Raw genomic sequence first — 17,985 nt, 5'->3', positions numbered from 1 at the left:
GCTGGGGGGTTTATGGAAACACTGAAATTACAGAAATATTGTTATTATACATTTTGATTTTACAGCTCATAAACAAAAAAAAAAAGTGTTTAACTTGGGGGCTCTCAAAGTACACATAACGAGAACAAATTCCTTCAGCATATTGTACTATGCACATGGTGAGTGCTCTTACACTTAGAGGGCCAAATGTTATAGGGTGCGAGATTCTGAAAGTCCCGAGATTTTGGCAAATTAGTAGATTAAATTTAAAGTGGCAATGTTTAGGAAGGCAAAACCAACCAGGATCTGCCTTACTGTACTAATCATTGCCGCTTTAAATTGATCTGCTAACTGGCCAAAATCTTGGGACTTTCAGAACCCAGCACCTGATTACGTTTGGCACAGAAGCTCATTATAAGCAAGGACTTGTCCTCACATTGTGTAATATTGTTATATGCATTATCTACACATAAAATAGTGACAAAAAAGGAGCAGGTTTATCAATGTTTTGAAAAATTCCATCTTTACTTGTAGCATAAAAAAAAGTTAAATTTACATATAATGCAAGACACAAGTTGTTCTACATAGTAGTGCAACATAATAAACATGTGAAATATAATTTCCACAGTGATGTGCCGCAGGGCTGGTTGTTCCTCAGGAGGGGGCATCCCATTTTATTTTTGGGATCCCCACTTTGCGAGGAATTGCAGCCCTGGGCTGACCAGTTTGTGTTTGGTTTAGATCATGGCAGGGGGACCACACTTTAAGTCTCTCCCTGCTATAGCAGATGCCCCCCGGCTCGTTCAGCCTAATGCTGGTTTATAGGAAAATAGGGGGAACCCCACGCCATTTTATCCCTCTATTTTCCCATATTAGCCCAGATTGAGTGGTCCGGGGTTGGTTATGGTTCTTTGGGGGGGGGAACACCACGCAATTGTTTTGTTTTTGTTTTTTTTACTTTGAACTCATTCTTACAATTTACACCTAAGAAGCCGATCGTACTGATCTGCGCAGTGCTTCTACCCAACTCGCCTGCCACATTATATGGTCGGGTTGGCCGTCTGTTTTTGGTTGTTTTACAAACAAGCAATTAGTAAATCTCCAGTATCTACAGTTGTCTATTTAAAAGTATCGATCGTTGGTCCAATGTTCTAAAATCAGAGTTTTGGTCGATTTTCCATCGGTTTTGCCTTCTGTAACTAAGCGGTTTAGGTCGGTTTGCAATAAAAATAAAAATAAATCAATGAAAAATCAACCAAAAACCCCTTAGAATGAAATAGATACACAATTGCTGATCCATCTACAGTATCTTGGAGATTAGAGTAATCTCCAGTCCTCCAATGAGTTTGTTATGCCCGATCTTCTTTTCTTTACTTTTTTTCTATCAATTTGGATATGGATTCCCCAGACAGACCTAGAGCTTAGTGTTAAGTGTGGGGAAGTGAGCGTGAAGGGGTGGAATGAAGTATAGTAGAATGGCTAATCTACCCTTATCACAGGTAAAAGTAATTACACAGGTCCAAGGGTAAAAGTCAATGCAGTCCCAAGCAACCAAGTTGTGATTCCAAAGAGAGGAATAGCCCAAACTTGGTTCCACCAAGCCACAGCTGCACTTATTTAAGGAAGGCAGGAATGTCAAAGTATATAATTAAAGCTGATCTACTACTTTGTAGAAGGTGAGGGACCGCACTGGCAAATCAAGTTAAACCTGTGGTGGAGGTGGTGTGTAAGTGGGAGGACCAATCACAAACTGCAATGTCTTTATTGTAGCTTGTGATTGGTCATTCTGTTTATTACTCGCACCCACAGTGATTTTGGACTGAAGTGGCTCCAACAGGAAAAAAGAGGTCACTTTTACTAGGTGCAGAGCAACTTTAAGCAATGCAAACAAAGAAAAGTGAAAAAAATAAAACTTCAATGCAAATTTTATGTTCTTTACCCTAACCAATAAGATAACAGGGCGGGCACTAGAAACGGTCTGGTGCACACCAGGGGCAGTTTAAGTTCAATTGATTTCATAGATAGGGAAAATATGTTGCATTTGGAAACCTCAAGAACTAAATTATGATGTTAATGTAAGTGGGCCCATTAGTTGAAGGTTGGGTATACAGTAAATGTATATTTTGGTATGACAAATGGGTGAACAGGGGTAGCTGGTGACCTATGGGAGGGAGCATGGTTCAAAAAGTGGAGCAGAGTTACAAAAATGTCAGAATATTAGTGTCTTATGATCAGATGTTTAGTATCTTTGCATGTTTGGGGGCTCTTTTCCTTGATCCTGAAACCAAGGAATTTGGCTAATACTGCTATAGATGTGTCACCCACCCTCTCGTGTCTTAACCAGTATGTCCTTTCAATTTGAAGATGCCAAATAGATCTAGGTTGCAGGTCGAATGCATTAAGGTTGTGCAGAAACAATTAAGGAGCTTAGAATGTACCTAGTTTCCATTATGCCTGTTTTTCAGGCCCTCCACTGTCTCAGTTAATAACTGTAGGCCTGATTCAGCTTTGGGAATAGAGTAAGAAAGAGCAAGTAACTGTGCATCATGGTAAAACCATGCCTCACTGCAGGTGGGGCAGATGTAAAATGTGCAGAGAGATTTAGATTTGGGAGGGACGTGTCGGATAGAGTTGAACTCTGGATATTGGTTTGTTCAAATTTGTGCTGAGACAGGACTGTGCACCTGTTGATTAAAAGTTCTATGCGCCTATTGTGAGATGCGGTGAAGATGTATCATCAAGTGTCAGAATGCAAGGTCACATCTAGATTCTCAGTAATAATGAGCAGAATCTCTTGGTTATGGCCCTCATTCAGAGCCGTACGCTCTGAGCAGAGCGCACGCTCTGAATGAAGGCCGGCCTCCATGAAAATGGAGCGTCCTTCTGGACGCTCGTATAGCTGTGGGTCACCACCCACAGGCTATACGAGCGTGCATTTTGATGGCCGCGATGGTCGAGACCATCGCGACCATCGAAATTGCGAGCCGGAGCCTGCGGTTGAGGTTTTCAACCGCAAGCTCCGGAGTGATTTTGGCTCTATCAGAGCCAAAATCACTCCCACTGAGCCGGAGCCTGCGGTTGAGGTTTTCAACCGCAAGCTCCGGAGTGATTTTGGCTCTATCAGAGCCAAAATCACTCCCACTGACATCACTAGTGATGTCAGTGGGCCGGCTTCTGACGGGAGGCGTTCCCGTGGGAACGCCCCCGTCAGGGAGGCACGCCCCCGGCACGCCTACCAAAGGGGGCGTGCTGTCAATCAACATCGACAGCACGCCCCCTTTGATCAGACACAACGAGCGAAGGACTTTCCTTCGCTCGTCGCGTCTGGCGCATGCGCACGACGGAGCTCCCTCCGTCGTGCGCATGCTCAGTGCAGAACATCGAAACCACTTGCGAGCGGACAGCCGCTCGCGAGTGGGTCTGAATCAGGCCCTATGTGTCAAAGAATATAGATTATTAGTATTGTCTTATTAATAATACAATACTGCCCCATGCTGCTAACACAAATAATAGCTCCCAGTGTACACGTGACTATTAATCAAATTGTTAGCTAGCCATTACACATGCCCAGAAATGATAAGATAATTAATGAAGAAGCTATATAAATGCTTGACATGCCTAATGAAGCTTTGACACCATTGCTATGAGTGTCTGCTTGCTCTCCGGCTGTAACCCTTTCCTTTCCAGATAGCCTGGTTACCTGACAACTTGCCTTTATCATGTCCAAACTGAAATCTAAATTGCAGTGTAAAAATAAAGTTGTGTAGTATTTGGGGGCTACATGTAAAAGCAGCCAGTATTTCCACCCCTTGTATTGCAACATGGTTTGTCCAGGTACACAGTTACTTGCTCTATCTTACTCCAAAATCAGGTTTTTGGTGATTTAACCACTAAATTTAAAGTGGCAATAATTGTAAAATGCAACCCCAACCTGGCTCTGCCTTATAAATTATTGCCTGCCTGCCACTTGCAGACTATTATATTTACTCCTCCATCTGGGCTTCAGTAGTAGTAATTCTTGAAGTATTGATTAGTTGAAATATATTTTGAGTAGTAAATTTCAATATAAAAAAATAATTTGGGACTGGTCCTAATGGGATGTAGTTAATTTGCCGGCGTTTGGAAGGCCGGCCGTCAAAAATCCTGACGTGTAAATCCTGAAGTACTACTAAAGACTGGCGCTGGAATCGATACGGGGTATGAGATGCCGATGACTAAATCCAGACACCCGGCATCCCGAATGATGGCACAGCGGGTAAGTATAGTTTTACGTCGCGGGAGGGAGGGGGGGTAGTTTTGGGTACCATTAGGGTTAGCATTAGGCCCTGGGGAATGGGGTTAGGTTTAGGCACCACAGGGGGGGGGGGGTTAGGGTTAGGCACTAAGGGGGGAGGGTTAGGCACTAATGATGCTGATGATCGGGATGCCGTAGTCGGTCTTTCAAACTGCGGCATCCCGACCGCCGGCATGCCATATCACACCCGTCCTAATAATACAGCTATACTCCAGGGATAAACCTGGCTGGCCACATTATTATCATGGCTCTGTTCAGGACCCTTTGCTCATTGTAGACAGCTTAGGGGACCATCAATAACGGAGGACAGGATGGAGCAGATGGATGAAGTGGCCAGCTTGGAATCCCCTGCTAGCACTGCATAACTCTTCATGCCCCATGTACTACAAATGAATGTAAATATTCAGAAATAATGGACTAACGGTACATCACCTAAAATGGAACACTAATGGTTAGAAGTCCGATACAAATACAACGTCCAGGACATGGGATAGTCTATCGTCCCTAACCTGTTCAATGTCTAATCTCTGAAATCAGCCACTGTCTGATGGGACCAACTCTTATAACCTGACACTTTCAGGACTGTCAAACACTTTCAGCAATAAAAGGCACACAATAGGTAAATGCATGGTGTACAGATGCAAAGAGCGCAGTAGATAATACTAGTACTGTTAAAACTACACAGACATTAATCCTAATTGTATGTACGCTTGGAATGTTAGATGAATACTTGCTTGATAGGCACACTCGTCAGTACGTACTGAATATCTGTATGTCGGCCAAAGTCTGTATTGCCCGTTCCTGGATGGCTTCTATGGGGACGGAGTGTTAGGATTGGTTATCCCTAGTTCACACCAGAATTGCACATGAGAAATAAATTTGAGCACATATGGGCTAAATGGCTCAGCCCTGCTTATGGTCAGCCATCCCCTGAGATGCTATCTGTCTCTAGTTCTACATCTGGAATGTAGCGGCTCATAAGGGGGGGCTGGGGGGCTGCAACGCTACATAATCACTTATTACAGGTTCAGTCTCCCATATCCAAAATGCTTGGGACCAGGGGTATTTTGGATAACGGAATATTCCGTATTTTGGAATATTTGCATTTAATAATGAAATATCTTGGGAATGGGACCCCAATATACACACAGAATGCATTATGTGTTATATACACCTTATATACACAGCCTGCAGGTCATTTTATACAATATTTTCAATAATTTTGTTGCTCAAAGAAAGTTTGTGTAGAGAAATGAAATTCATTTATGTTTCATATACACCTTATACACAGAGCCTGAAGGTAATTTTATACATTATTTTTAATAATTTGTGCCTTAACAAATTTTGTGTACATTGATCCATCAACAATCAAAGGTTTCATTATCTCAGTCATGCTAAAAAAATTCTGTATTTCAGAATATTTGGATATGGGAGACTCAACCTGTAATAGCTTTTTCTTGTTTTAGTATATGCTTTTCTATATTTGTCACAGGTCTCCTCTGCTATTTTATAATGAGGTGTTATCTGCATATATGCATAACAAGCAACATGAATGATGACTATATGCCAGCCTGCTTGTCCGCTGTAATATGACAACGTCTGATAGGTTTCCTGTAAGTCCTTCTATTTTATTTTGTGTGTCGCTCGCGGCATCCTAATTCTGATCAGTTAGCTGATAGAATTACTATAATAGCGTTCCCGCTAGGCTGTTTTAGCAGGGAGCGGCACCCTGCCCTCCTTCTGGAGGGCAAAAAGCACCCTGCCCTCACAGGCTGCGGGTGCAGTCTTCACCCGCGGGACGCAGTGTCCCGCGGGTGGAGAAATGTGCGGTGACCCGGTCACCGCCAGAGAATAGACGCTGGGCGCATGCGCCCGGCATCTATTCTCCCTGTTTGCAGCGCTTGGGGGCTGCCCGGCATGTCCGTAAGTGCCGGGCACGCCCCCAAGTATGATGAAAAAGGGGACGCGTCTTATAGACACGCCCCCTTTTATGGCCACGCCCCCTTTTCCGCCCGCGCGCACAAAGTTGCCCTCTCTAGCTCTGGCACCCTGCCTGCCGCCGGAGCTAGAGTGAACACTACTATAAGGAATGCTTATTATAGGCCTGCTCAGAGATATCACAACATGGAGTCTCTTCTAGATTTCGCCCACTGGAGGTACACATGGAGTTGAACAGTATGCCCCTAGTGGTGGAACACATATGCGTCTTTCATTTATTATTTTATGTATGTATTAACTGTGAAATACTAAATATACTGCACATTCCTGTGCCCCACCTTCCTGCTATTTATTGATAAATGCATTGGTAGTAAATATATATACGTTGTCCAAGACAAATTCCTATTACTTAGAACTTTTCACAATTCAGAAGCCCCTTGCACTGTACACAGGGTGCTGCATGCAGAGAATTTTGCTCAGATCGCTGCTAAATATATAAAAGGGTGCAGCTACAATAACCAAAAGAAACAAAACTGCAGACCAAAAAAAGAGAATAACTGGGATTCCCAGATAACTCCACTTCCCTAAGGGGTGTTTGACTTAAGCATGATCACCTTACTGTATTCAATCTCCCATTCATCCGGCCTGTCGTCAGATTACCTGAATGGTAACCCCGCTCAAGGAGATTAGTGAGCAGATATTGTGGAGGCAGTTACCTCTCCCTCATGTCATTACATTAGTGAGTGCAGAGCTCCATGTGACAGGGGAATCATCATGATGTGAGGAGGGGAATGGAGGCAGCAGTAAGTCACGGACAGTTATATAGTGGAAGGAGCAGGGTATCCCAGCAGCACAGACTATATCAGTATACGAGTGTGAGATGTGTTAGTGAGGACAGGGCTGCAAGTGACAAGGGCAGTGACCTGATGTGAGGAGGTGGGAGAGAGAGTGAGAGGACGGAGGGGGGGGGGGACACAGACAGAACATACTTGCCGACATTCAGTTCCCTCCTTCCGGGAGGGAGCTGAACGCCTGCATAGAAGGGGAGGCGTGGCCGGCTATGACACCGTTTTGGGGGTGGGGCCGGGGGCGTGACTGCACGAATGCGTCCTCGGGCCCCGCCCCCTCTTCACAATGCCAAAAATAAAGGCATTGTAAAGTGGGGGGCGGAGCCACGATGAAGCGATTCAGCGCAAATCGTGTCATCGGGCATCCCCGCTGCGGGGGTTTCTAGTAGTTGTGCGGGGGGCAGGCTGCAGCTGGGAGGCTTGCCTGCCTTTCCGGGGGGTCGGGAGCGGCACACGATATTCAGGAGGCTCCCGACCAAATCGGGAGGGTAGGCAAGCCTGAGACAGAATGAGGGGGGAGCACACAGACACAAAATGAAGGGGGCGGCACAGAAAGACACAGAATGAAGGGGGATTACAAAGAGACAAAAAAACTGAAGCAGGGGCACACAGAAACACAGAATGAAGGGGGTGCACAGAGACAGACAGAATGAAGGGGGGAGGCTGTTTGACACAGGGTGAAGGGGGGGGAGGCTGAGAGACACAGAGTGAAGGGGAATGGTGAGATACGCAGGCGGAACATGATGGTGTGGCAGAGGTGCCAGGGGGAGATGATGGTGTGGCTGATAGACATCACAGGGAGGAGATGATGGTGTGGCTGAGAGATGCAGGGGGAAATGATGGTGTGGCAGAAAGATGCTCGGGGGAGATGATGATGTGGCTGATAGACAACGCAGGGAGATGATGGTGTGGCTGTGAGAGGCAGGGGGTGATGATGTGGCTGAGAGATGCAGGGGGAGATGATGGTGTGGCAGACAGATGCAGCGGGGAGATGATGATGTGGCTGAGACGCAGGCAGAACGTGATGGTGTGGCAGAGGCGCACTGGGAGAGGATGGTGTGGCTGAGAGAACGCAGGGAGGAGATGGTGATGTGGCTGAGAGAACGCAGGGAGGAGATGGTGATGTGGCTGAGAGATGCAGCGGGGACATGATGGTATGATTGAGAGATGCAGGGGGGACATGATGGTGCGGCTGAGAGATGCAGGGGGGACATGATGGTATGGCTGAGAGATGCAGGGGGGAGATGATGGTATGGCTGAAAGACGCAGGGGGCAGGAAGTTACACAGGGGGCAGGAGACTGGTTGATCCGCTGTTGTATGATGATGACCTTGGTAATATCCTACATAAACATGCATCTTCCAGACTTTTATAGCTTATGAACACTGAATACCGACTGAAGACGCCGTCTGCCCAGGGAGGATACATTTCTTCAGAGTTTCCCTATTGTGAGAAACCACCATGTTTTTCAGTGGCCATGTCCCTTGTGGCATGTGGCCCAGTGATCGCAAATACGCGCTATAGTGCGTATTTTACCCACTTTTGAGGACCGGGGACTCACTTTTCAAAAATGGGTGGGTCCCGGGGACGGGCTCTGCTGCAGCCAATCCCTTGTCGCTGACAGGGCGGGCTGGGCTGGGAGGCAGAGGGGAATATGCTTCCCAGTTTGGACCCCCTCTGTAATCCATTTAGAGTTGAACCTGTAACTATTGGTAGTTACAGGAGTGGGCAGGACGCTGCACGTCCGTCGCGCAGTGGGGAGGAGAGTGAGCACGCCGTGGGGAGCAACAGCACTGCCTGCAGTCAGTGGGGAAGAAAATAACTGCGCCGCGCAGAGCTGCATTACTCCCGGTGCGGAGGAGTAGTGACCACCAGGGAGCTGCAGATCTACCAGCAGGGAACAGAGTGATTGCGCGGCTGAGGTGAGCTGCATCATTACTGGCACATCTGCAGCACTTCCGCAGGGGAGTTGCAGAACTGCTGACTGAGAAGGTAGAGTGTGAGCTGTACACAGCTGGTGAGTAACTATCTATATTAGTTCATTAGAATGTCCTCCCACTATAATATTGTCAGAAATTGAGGGAACTCCTGTGTGTTACTTTCTCTAAATGCACTCCTATGTGTTGGCCACTACAATTATTGGTTACTGCTGTGTGGCCCAGCTGCTGCCTGCTTTTTGCCCCCCATAATGTGATGGGACCCAGAAACAGTGGAGTAGGACCGAAAGTTTATAAAGCAAAAGGGACCCACACTTTTTTGCTCAGCGCGATCACCAGGCCACGCCCATTTTTTGGCACATAGTTGAGGAGAATGGAAGCTGCAAGCAGTCACAGACTGGAGGGTAAATATAGTAATAATTTCAAAAAGATAAAAAACAACCTGGTTTTACCTTTTAAATGATTGCCGCCTTAAATTTAGCTGCAAATGACCAACATCATGGAGGTGCCTGCAACTCGCACACTATTATATTTCCCTTTCAGAGTAATAAGGAGCAGGGTTCCCATCAGCACAGAGTATATCAGGAGATGAGCGATGCGTCAGTGAGGACAGGGCTGCATGTGACAGGGGCAGTGACATGATGTGAGGAGGCGATTGGGGACAGCAGGAAGCCACAAACAGAGATATATAGTGGAAGGAGCTGGGTCCACCAGCAGCACAGAGAATATCAGGAGATGAGCGATGTGTTGTATGACCCATCACTGCCCCTGTCCTCACTATGTCAAGTGGACCAGGGGTCCCCACCTCACCATCTCCAATTTTGATAGTTGCACCCACCACTACTTTAAGGGCCATAGTTTTGCTACTATGGCATATTGTGAACTGCAAACTTCCCAAACTTAGTCTAACATATATGCCAAGCTTCATGAAAGAGTTAATCAAAATTGGAGAAGGTTGGGTAGGGACGATCTTCATAAGTGGTCCACTTGACATGGGATGACCCTGATGTGATGCGACGCTCCTGCCACACTGATGCTGGAAGACTGTGGCGTCACACTGCCCTCTATATAAATTTCACCTGCCCACATGTTATAGGTTAGGTTACAGCATTAAATACTAAGTAAAGAGATCAGTTGTCAGGTTCTGCAGAAGACTGGATCCAATATTGTTTACACTCCATGAGATCTCGGGTTCCTGCATTTACAGTGTAAGTAAATCTGTCTGTAGATGAGGGAGAGTGCCTGTAACACTGGGTAATCTAACACTGATCAGGGACAGAGGGATCCAAGTCTTGCAACGCAGAATAGAAACTAGTCTGGCAAAGAATATTAATTGTGCAGCTTGCACAGAACTCCTGCATCCAATTCATGTAAAGGAGGAATTTGAACAGGAACAAATGGATAAACGGATATAATATGAAGAAGCTTGTGTGAACAATCAGGCAAATATAATTGTAACACCTGTCCCCTAACAGCATACAAAATGTCACATACAGGTAACCGCCTACAGAGATGTTTCTGCACAGAGATCCATATTTATCTGGAACTACATGTTCAGTCAAAGACAAAAAACACCAACAATTACATGTCAGCCACAAACTCCATGCAACAGAGCTCTAGCACTTATAGGTTTGTGACAATTGTTGGATTACTTTGTTTATAATTGAATAATGTTTGCATTAATAAACTTTCAAACACAATAGCCTTTAATAACAAGATATATAAAACATATATTGTTTACTAGCTGAAATACCCGGTGTTGTCCGTGTTTAAATCTTCAAGTTATTCCCTAACCACCCGTCTATGACGTTTTCATCCAAATCCATTAAGTTGAATGCCCAGAACAGGCTCCCCGGGTCAAAAGTTCTGCCTAGCGTACACCAACGGGAGGTCCGACCGCGACCTGATCTTCAAGTTATTAAGTTAGGCATCCCAGACCAATTGCCACCCCTCTGTGAAGTTTTCATCCAAATCCAGGCCCAGAACAGGTTCCCCGGTTTAAGTTCTGCCCAGTGTACACCAACGGGAGGTCCGACCGTGACCTCAACCACCTAGTATGTCTTCTGGGATCCAGTGTTACCACTCTGAAGTTTTCGTCCAAATCCATCCAGTGGAAGGCTCAGAACAGGCTCCCTGGGTCAAAGTTCTGCTCAGTGTACACCAACAGGGGGTCCAACTGGGACCAAACCCCCTACTATGTCTTCTGGGATCCAATGAAACCACTCTGTGAAGTTTTCGTCCAAATATATCCAGTGGAAGGCTCACAACAGGCTCCCCGGCTCAAAGTTCTGCCCAGCATACACCAACGGGGGAGGTCTGACTGGGACCCTAACCCCCACCTAAAACCTGGCCAGGAACCAACTGGAGCACCTTGCATTGGTTTCACCCCAATCGGTGCAGCGGTGTCCGAATGCATAACCGCACAGACTAATGAATTTTATATATCAGATATGCAATTTCTAAAAAAAACAAAACAAAATATGTGTGTCCAGAGATAAAACATAACACCGCCCAAAACCAAGAATACATTTTGTGAGAAGTTAAGCAAGTTATACTGGAAGACTGACTGTCCCAACCGATCTGGCAGAAGAATAATTTGAAAGCTTGTTAATCGCAAAACATAATGCTGGACTGTTACAGGCTCATGAAACCCGCCAGAACGGGAGCAGCACAGGTACAGTAAGTAGCATTTAATATTCTGGTAGAACTTACTGCATTTTGCTTCCCAAGCCCCTTCCTCACTAGAACTGTAGGATTCCCTCACTTAGACCCTCTTCCACTGTAACATGGGGAAAGAATTGGGTCAGACTCAATAATCAGATGACGCTGTAGTAGGAAATAAGGTCAGGCCAGTGTCCTACCATGTAATTTCACATACTGCGATAATGATGAGGATGATAATAATTCCCTATTGCATTCCCATTTATATTGATTTTTGAAAATCAATACAAATATTTAAAAAGTATAATTAAGATTATTATCTTTACTACTAGACCCACATAAGTGCTTTTTGTCATTATAACATAATGTAGGGAATAATATAGAGCGAACCGACCAGTGAATGACGAGTAATGGAATTCTCTTGCTTAATAGGATGGTGTATGTAGAAGATACAACATAAATGTAATTTTGAAACGTAGTATAATCATTACTATGTCTACTTACAAAATACATTTTTGGTTTAAAGATTGAGCTAATAGAATTTAAAAAAAAAAGAAGACAGGAGAGGTGTAGAAATTGAACACACAACGCCACTTACTTTAATAGAACAAAATGAGACACTAGCTATGATTGGCTGTGAAGTTTACAGCTTGTTTTATTGCATTAAACCTGAAAATGTTCATCCACTGGCTGATATATATATTTTTTTAATCCAATAATTTTTTATTAATTTTTGTTTTGAAAATACAAAAACATTTGCATTAATAAAACAATGTAAACTTTACATTAATGCATAGAAATTAATAAACAACGAAAAAAACAATAATAATAAAAAGGAGAACATACATGTGTGGTTTCTCTTCTTACTATTCAAATACATCTGTAGGTTACATTCTCTCCTCCGCATACAGATCAATTATTAAATCTATTAATCTGACATATAACATATATAAATATACTAATGACATCAAACACAGCATTGCACATACATCATTGTGCTCTTCTTGTATCTACTCGGTAGATAGACAAAGGTCTGCCGCCCCCAAACGATTATATGGGGAGTCTAGCCGTCTATCCCATACTCTATAGTACTTCTGTGTTATATCCCTAGCAGTATAGATATATTTTTCATGTGCAGCAACCGCTCCAAGCAGAGATATCCAGGTTTCCAGATTTGGCCCAGTGTTTGCCATCCATTCCCTTGCTATACAGACTTTAGCAAGCGTGCAAAGGTTATTAGTATAGCGTATAGCAGACTTGTCCATAGCATCTACATTTATTACAGCCTATATACATGCCGCAGGGGTGAGAATATCCTGAGGTATGCCCGTAGAGACAATAACCCTGAAAACGCTATGCCAGAAGGAGTTTATTATAGGACATAACCATAACAAATGCCAAAACTTACCGTCGGATGAATTGCATTTGGGACACTTTTAGTCCGTCCTACCCCCTATTCTCATTAACCAGACGGGTGTCATGTATAGTCTATGTAATATGAAGTATTGTATCTGCTGATATCTTACAGACATAGTAGCCTGACGAGGACTAGCAAGTGCTACACTCCAGTCCTCCTCTGACAATACCCCAACGTCATTTTCCCATTGTTGTTTTATGCATACTAAATCAGACTTATGTTTGTTCAATAAGTTGGTATAAATCACAGATATCAAGCGACTAGCACTAGCCGATTGTAACAAGGATTTAATAGGAGATTCATGTATAGTTAAAGAAGCTTCAGAGAATTGGGCATTAATAGCATATCCTAGCTGCAGTTAACGAAAGAAAAAATTATTTGGAACATCAAACTCTAGCTGCAATTGATGAAAGGACTTTAAAACTCCCGCCTGAAATATCTGTCCCAGAGACAATACATCCCACTGACCCCAGGCCTCTCCAACCTGTAGGGCAGAGAGCTCCTTAAGGCTATTGGCATGAGCTAGCGGCGTATCTGGATCTATGCCTTCCGCCTGCAGTATACGTGAGACAAGTCTCCAAATAGTGATGGCCTGTTTAAATAAGGGCATATTAACTATGTGTATATTATCAATCAATAGTAGACCTAACGGCGATAAACCTGTCTTGGATTGAACCAGCATAAGGGCAGGTAGGGTTCAGCGGTCTATCCATTTCAATATATGCGATAATTGTCGGCATAGTAATATAATTTGAAATGGGGCAGCGCCAGACCACCATAATCACGAGGTCTGGTTAAAGTGTCCAATTTGATCCTAAAGCTGGCCACACACTAGACCAACTTACAGCCAACCAGTTGATTGGTTGGAATGAAAATCTGGTAAGGAGTAGGAGTAACTGATGATCAGCAATTTGCTCCTAAATGCCAGAAAACAGATGAAAATGGTCATCAGACAAGTTTGTTAAATGTTTGATCTAAACAATTTGTTCAAACAACAGTTTTTGTCCATTTTCCAGCATTTGGGAGCAAATTGCTGATTGTCATTTGCTTTCATTCCTTACCAGATTTTCATTCCAACCAATCAACAAGTTGGCTGGTTGGATGTAAGTTGGTCTAGTGTGTGGCCAGCTTAACTCTTTTGTTAACCCAGAGTAATGAGGATAGTAACCTATCTATCTGTTTGAAGAATTTCTGAGGGATATATACTGGAGAATGATTCAAAATGTAAAGGATTTTAGGTTGGAGAACCATTTTGACTAAATTTCTTCTGCCCGTTAAAGTTAGTTGCAATTTACCCCATATCGGGACACGGGACTTGAGATACTCAATCTGTGGCTGTACGTTCAATGATATATACTTTTGAGGTGTATTAGAGATCCAGATTCCCAAGTATTTAAACAAATCCACCCATTTTAGGGGAAGATTTATGATAGGATCATTGGGGCAAGACCCCCTGAATGGAAGGATACAGGACTTGTCCCAGTTAATTATTAATCCTGAGTATTTGTAAAATAAATCAATTTCGAGGGCCTTAGGCATAGATATCTCATATTGCGAGATAAATAGTAGTAAGTCGTCCGCATAAGGAGCCTGATTCAGAGACGGACGCTCTGAAAGAGCGCTCACTCTGAAACCGGGGCGTTTTTGTTTGTTTTTTGGAGCGGCATCCTGGCCCCTTGCATAGCTGTGGGTGACCACCCACAGCTATTGCGAGCGGCCAGGATGATGGTCGCGATGGTCAAGACCATCGCGACCATCGGGCTTGCGACGAGGCCCTTGTGGTAGGGTCTCATGGCCGCAAGCCCCAGAGAGCTTCTGGCTCTAACAGAGCCAGAAGCTCTCCCACTGACATCATTGGTGATGTCAGTGGGGCCGCCCACAAACGGCAGGCGTTCACATGAGAACACCTCTGTTTGTGAAGCCACCCCCCCGCCACGCCTACAAAATGGGGCGAGCTGTCGATCAACATCGACAGCCGCCCCTTTTGTAGTGAGCCACGGAGCGAGTGCTTTTTGCGCTCGCTCCGGGGCTCATGCGTGCACACTGGGCCACCATCGACCCGCTTGCGAGCGCTATGTGCTTGCGAGCGGGTCTGAATCAGGCCCAAAGTGCGATTTTGTCTACCCTTGAACCTAGCTGAAAGCCATGGATATTTAATTGAGCCCTGATCATACAAGCCAAAGGGCTCAATAGCCATAGCAAATAAAATGGGTGACAGGGGGCATCCTTGCCTTGTTCCCCTATAAAGAGAAAATGATGTAGACACAAAACAGTTTACCGACACTCTCGCCACGGGATCCATATATAAGAGTCTTACCCACTTAATATATCCCGGGCCAATACCAAAGCGTTCCATGGTTTCCCAAAGAAACAACCACTCAATCGAATCAAATGCCTTAGCAGCATCCAATGAGACAATAATAGAGGCTTGTGCATCATCCCGTTTTAACTGTAAGTGTGTAAATAATCGGCGTAAATTGACAGCCGTGGACATACCAGGCATAAAGCCTATCTGATCAGAGTGAATCAGTTGATTATGACCTGATTAATCCTGCAGGCCAACACCTTTGCTAGAATTTTTACATCTGTGGGGAGGAGTGATATAGGTCTATATGAATCGGGCCGAGTAGTGTCTTTGTCTGGTTTAGGTAAGACAATTATTAATGCCTCAGACATAGATTTAGGTAGTGCATTATTTTCGTACATGTGAGTAAATAGCTCAAATAATTGGGCTACAAGTATTTTATTGTGTTTTTTGTATAACTCGGACGGGATCCCATTTAACCCTGGGGCTTTACCATTGGGAGACGATTTTAAGGCCACCTCAATTTCCTCTAATGTTAAGGGAGAATCCAAAAAATCTCTCGCCTCTGGGGAGTGTCGGAAGTGAAATAGCAGACAAGAATTCTCGCACCTCCGGTTGAGTATGGACTAACCTAGATTTGCATAGTTGATGGTAGTACCTTACAAATTATTCTGCAATTTCTGGGGTACGCACATATTCAATGTTATCTGAACCAACTAATTTAACCACAGTATTGGATGACTTCTGTTCTATTCGAGCCAGGTTAGCCAAATATGATCCAGGTCTATCAACTGCTGCATAATGTAAATGCGAATTAAAAAGAATCTTATATTGGGTCTTGTCCATCAAGCAATCCTTCCATAATTTTTGGGCATCACACCATGCTCTTTTGTTTGCTTCTGAACAGTCAGAAATATAGGCTAATTCTAAAGATTTGCAGGAACCTTCCAAATCCATTTCAGTTTTTTTATAGGAAGCCTTTAAACGAATCCACCCTCTGAATCAAAGAACCTCTTAAAAATGACTTAAATGTATCCCAGATAACAGCAACAGGTGCAGTACCACTATTTAATTAAAAAAATGATTTCCAATCGGCCTCCATTTCTGCTCCAGAGCCCAGGAGTGACAACCAGAACTGATTACATTTCCGATATTGTTGACTCCTCTGTCCCTCCATGTCCAAACTAACTGTCAATGGGGAATGGTCGGATATACCCCTTGTCTCATATATTATCCTATTTACTCTTGGCAATAGACCTGTTGTAACTAATGCCATATCTATCCTGGAGAATGAGGAGTGTGTATATGAGAAACAAGAATATTGTCTGACATTCGGATATCTCATCCTCCAGGCATCGACCAAGCCCATACCGTGGACCATACTCGAAAAACCAGTTCCTCTCCCCTGTATACCAGGAGCAGACACTCTATGTCTATCCATCAATGGGTCCAGGATATTATTAAAATCTCCCAGACACAAGGCGGGCGTGTCCGGGAATAAGGCCAGAAATTCAGCCACCTTTTTGAGAACCTCATGTGAAAACGGTGGTGGAATGTATACCGCCAATAATAGTACAGATAGAGAGTTAATTTAGCATTTTAGGAAAACATATCTACCCCACTCGTCACACTGCACCTGCTCCATTGGATGCAGAAGTATGTAGAATGATATGTCCAACCAATCCACGGCTTTTTTTAAAGACATCCGTTTCTCTCCAATCAAATGAGTCTCAGTCAGACAAACTATATCTGAAGCATACCGTTTTATCTGTCTGAATACTAAGTGAGAATATTAACCCTTTGCAATGCAGTCATTTGATATACTTTTGTTAATATTTAAACAGCCTTGAAAACAAACAGAGGAAGCAACATTGTACCACACATAGCAGAAGGAAACCATTACACATATTAAAATAATAAAATATCCCATATTAACTGACATGAGCCCCACCCCATATACCATACCCAACCTAGGCATACCTTATACCTGAACAACCTTCCCCACACTATTAAACTAAACTTGGCAATACAATTATAATATATTACCTGACTACCAACAAGAAAATGGAGCAAAGTATATAATGGCAATAGAACAAAGCATATGGAGGTCCATACACGGAGTCGTCCCCTGGGAATAAACATAAATTTACAGAGGAAAATTAATCGATACTTAACCAGCGGGAACGCATATAATAATCTAATTATAAAAAATTATTAATCCCATCACAGAAATGGCATAACTGAATACAGTGCCCATATATTATGGAATAACAGATAATAGGAACCTATCCGTAGATATATGATGCCAGTAACAGTTAGCCCTTATTTATAAACATACTTTGTCTTTTCAAGCAATGAAAACATTGAAACACATAAGGTGCGTACACACTGGGCGATTAAAGTGGACGACTGAACGATAACGATATCGTTATCGTTCAGTCGTCCACTTTATCGTCCATTTTTAACACAAAAACAATGAACGATAACGATGGCGCGCGTTCCCACGGGTCATTTGTCATTATCGTTCATCGGGTTAACATGCAGGCCAACCTGACGATGTCGTCAGGTTGCTGCATGTTGGGGAATGGGGGAGAGAGCCCAGCTCTG

General features: G+C 43.9%; 1 protein-coding gene across 2 annotated transcripts in view; it reads right to left on the bottom strand.

The window, feature by feature from the left end:
• The window catches only part of CROT (carnitine O-octanoyltransferase), a 73,725-nt gene that overhangs the window by 28,187 nt on the left and 27,553 nt on the right, over window positions 1-17,985 (bottom strand). The gene's annotated exons all lie outside the window — the stretch shown is intronic.

Source organism: Taudactylus pleione, unplaced genomic scaffold, assembly GCF_031769625.1.
Source record: "Taudactylus pleione unplaced genomic scaffold, aTauple2 ptg000916l, whole genome shotgun sequence".
Classification (NCBI taxonomy): Eukaryota; Metazoa; Chordata; class Amphibia; order Anura; family Myobatrachidae; genus Taudactylus; species Taudactylus pleione.
The sequence above is the reverse complement of the archived record's forward strand: the minus strand, read 5'-3'. Positions and strand labels throughout refer to the sequence as shown.